The sequence below is a fragment of the Chiloscyllium plagiosum genome, unplaced genomic scaffold (genome assembly GCF_004010195.1).
Source record: "Chiloscyllium plagiosum isolate BGI_BamShark_2017 unplaced genomic scaffold, ASM401019v2 scaf_52, whole genome shotgun sequence".
Taxonomy (NCBI): domain Eukaryota; kingdom Metazoa; phylum Chordata; class Chondrichthyes; order Orectolobiformes; family Hemiscylliidae; genus Chiloscyllium; species Chiloscyllium plagiosum.
Window position 1 is genome coordinate 731,841 of NW_025215381.1, and position 4,148 is coordinate 735,988.

Genomic DNA, 4,148 nt, shown 5'->3' on the forward strand with positions numbered 1-4,148 from the left:
TTGAAAACAATTACCTGCAGACAAGGGACATACGACCATTATTTTGAAAAGATTTTTTTTTAAAAAGTCATTTAAAAAAGGGCTTTTGCCCAAAACATTGATTCTCCTGCTCAGATGTTGCTTGACCTGCTGTGCTTTTCCAGCACCAGTCAACTCTAATCTCCAGCATCAAGTGCTCACTTTCACCTTGTAAAACAAATCAGACTCAAAAAGACAAATGCTCTGCTTGCAGATACAGACATTTACCAGCAGGTAGCAATGGACCCAGCCCCACAGCTATTAAACAGAATCTCAGCCTTTTTAACAGCACTTTAAAAAATCAGGAGAATTGAACTTTCAAAAACATGAAACCAGATGGATCCAACACACCACACTTCTATGGATACCAACCAGGGCACTGCATTTCTCTCCTTTCCTCCCCCCCCACCACCACCACCACTCCACCCGTCTCCCTACCTGATACACCAACATAGACTAGCCAAAGAAACCTAAAACACCTAATTGAAGATTCACATCACTCCATTCACTCCACCCAAGAATTCCTGAACACCAAAGACACCAAGACAGAAGAGGACAAAATAACAGTCTCCTTTGACATTACAGCCCTTTTCACATTGGCCTGGCCAAAGAAACACTGGCATCACTACTAGGAAAACCAGGACCACAAGCACCAGACAGCACCAACTTCATCCGCAAAGACAACATCCTCAAGCTAGTGGACCTGTGTTTCACCACCTACTTCACATCCAATAACAAAATCTCCAAACAAGTCAACGGAACACCTATAGGATCCCCAATATCAGGGCTCATAGCAGAAGCAGTAATGCAGAGACTTGAACAAGCTGCCCTCCCATCTATCCAACCCAAACTTTGGGTCTGCTACGTAGATGACACCTTTGTCATCACAAAAATGGAACAAAAACACACTACATCAACAATATCCTGATAGGCAAGAGAACATACTTCCATTCCTCGACATGACAGTTGAACATAGAGATCTTCAAACCAGTATCTACAGAAACACCACATGGACCAAATACTTAAGAGAAGCAATCATCCCAACACCCACAAATGGAGCTGCATCAAGACATTTCAACAAGCCACATCACACAGCAGCACCTAAGAACTACAAAAAGCAGAACAAAAATATCTATACAATGTTTAAGAAAACAGGTACCCAATAAATACAATCCACCAAATTTCTCAAACAAACCCAAACAAGCAGACAACGCAACCAAAGAAATAAGATAATGGTTGACTTTAAAGTCTATTTTAATTTAAACTTGGAAAATTTAAAAAAGTTAAAAGTTCAACAGTCTGAGTCCTCTGCTTAGCTCAGACTCCAGGAGGCCTCAGCTACCTGTTTGACACTTCCACCGCAGATAGCTGGGGAGCTTCCTCACCACTGTTCCACTTTGGGCTATGATGCTATAGCTGTTGCTGAAGCTGCTACCTCTCCAATCTCCTTCAGTGCATCAGGAACATGCCCAGGCAGGAACCACACTGAGCTGAGACGCTGCCACAAACTGCCAAGAGACCAGGCCAAGACGTCACAAGCCACCAAGAGGCCAGTCTGAGACCCACCATGAGCCACTGAGGGACCAGACTGAGAGCCAGAGACATGAGGCCAAGATCCACTGTGAGCCACAGAGACCAGGCAGAGACCCACCACAAGGCCAACAAGTGAGAATCCAGGATGGTGTGTTGCCTCCCTGGTGTCAGGGTCAAATATGTCTGAGCCTGCACAGGATATTCTGAAGGAGGAGGGTAAGCAGTCAGAGGTCATGGTCCATATTGGTACTACCAACAAAGGCAGAAAAAGGAGATAAGGCACTGCAAAGGGAATTTAGGGTGTTAGGTGGGAAATTGAAAAATCGGACTGATCAATTTGTAATCTTGGGATTACCCCATGTGCCACATGCTATTATCAGGGAGTTGCAATACTGATTAAGGAGAATGTCACAGCTGTACAAAGGATGGACGTCTTGGAGTGATGTGGGGAAATATCAGTAGAACTTAGCAGTAAGAACTATGCAGTCACTATGGAGTTAAACTATAGGCCTCCCAATAACCAGCAGGATTTAAAGGAACAGATATGTAAGCAGACCATGGAAAAATGTTAAACACCACAGTTGTAGTTGTGGGTGATTTTAATTTCCCAAAATGTTGTCTGGGGTTCCCTTAGCAGCAAGAGCTTAGAATTCGAGGTGCAACCAGGAGGGATTCTTGAATCGAAATGTAGATAGTCAAACTCAGGAAAGGCTGTAGAAGACCTGGTATTGGGGAATGAGCCTAACCAGGCGAGTGAAGTTGCACTGGGGGGTGAATTTTGGAACAGTGATCATAATTCCATTAGTTTTCAGATAGTTATGGAAAAAGGATAAGACTGGCCCTTGGGTGAAAATGCTCAATTGGAGCAAGGCTAACAGCAGTATTAGCTTGGAACTGAAAAATATTTTATGGGGGTGGGTAATCAGTTTGAAGGTAAATCCACATCCAACATGTGCTTGTCTTTTAAAGGTCAGTTGACCAGAGTTTATAACCAGCATGTTCCTGTGTGGAAGAAAGGAGAGGATGGCAAGATTTGAGCGCCTTGGATGATGAGAAACATTCTAAGTTTAAAGGAAAAGGAAAAATGTTAGATTTAAGAAACAAATCAAAGGCAGCCTTTGAGTATAAAGGAAACAAGAAAGAAATGTAAAGAAAATAGGAAGGATAGAAGGTCATAAATGTCCTTGGCAAGTAGAATCACAAGGTATTTATATATACAGAGCACAAGGGTAACTGGGAAAAAGCTATGTCCAATCAAGTACAAGGAGGGAATTTACATATGGAACCAGAGGAAGTAGTTGAACACCTTGAGTACTTTGCATTAGTATTCACAAAGGAGAAACATGGATGATGCCAAGTTTAAAGCAGCATTTGTTGATATTTTTAAAGCATGTAGATATTAAAGGTGGTGGTGCTGGTGTTGGGTAACCTGAAACATTACAGTAGATAAATCCCCAGGGCCTGATGGGAATCTATCCCAGAATACTGAAGGAAATTAGAAAAGATCGCCAAGGCCTCAACAGATCTTCACACCCTTTTTAGTAGCTGGCAAGCTACCAGAACACTGGCTTCTGGTGAGGACCACAGGGATAATCCAGGAAATTTTAGGTCAATGAGCCTTAAGTCAATTTTAGGGAAATTCAGGGAGAAGATTCAGAGGAACAGGATTTACTTGCAGTTGGAAAAGGATACTTAAGGTGGGCTGACAAGCCTGCTCCTGTACTCAATATGCAAGCATGTTGGAGGGGATTGCTAGAACTTTATTTTCTAGCTCAAAGTTGCTTAACACAAGTTCATTTGAGTAACATCTACTGACTAAGATTCTGCAACCGTTTGAGGATTTCTAAATATTTTGTTAAAACATGTTTATTTAACCATGGTTTAGTAACAGATTTAAGAATATGTCAACATTTTGCTTTGTTGGAAATGTTGTTTTGAATGTGTATAACTTGCTTATATCAAGTTATGCATTTTAGTAACTTGCAAAGTGATTTTAAGAACACCTGCATTTTGGAGCTGGAACTGGTTTTACTTGCAGACAGCTGCTTATCTCACTGAGTTACGTACTTTAGTCACATGCAGATTAAGAGTATATCAGCATGGAGGGAATGACTACTAGATTGATTTTGTTGCACAAAGTTGTGTAGCTCACTTTAGAAATCACATCAGATTAACAAAATGCTAGTACACTCTTAATGATAGCAGGAACTTTTGATTTGCTGATTAAAGTTGCTTATCTCAGTTATACATTTTTATAACAGACTTGAAGATGGCCACCTTTGGGAGAATTATTGAAGTGTGATGCTGACAAAGTCAGGATTGCTGAAAGTGTTGATTCAGTTGCACAACTTGCTCATGTCGAAACTTTATTGCTGGAACAGCACAGCAGGTCAGGCAGCATCCAGGGAACAGGAGATTCGACGTTTCGGGCACAGGCCCTTCAGGAATGAGCAGAGTGTTCAGCAGGAGAAGATAAAAGGTAGGGAGGAGGGACTTGGAGGAGGGGCATTGGAAATGTGATAGGTGGAAAGAGGTCAAGGTGAGGGTGATAGGTCAGAGTAGGATGGAGGCAGAGAGGTCAAGAAGACGACTGCAGG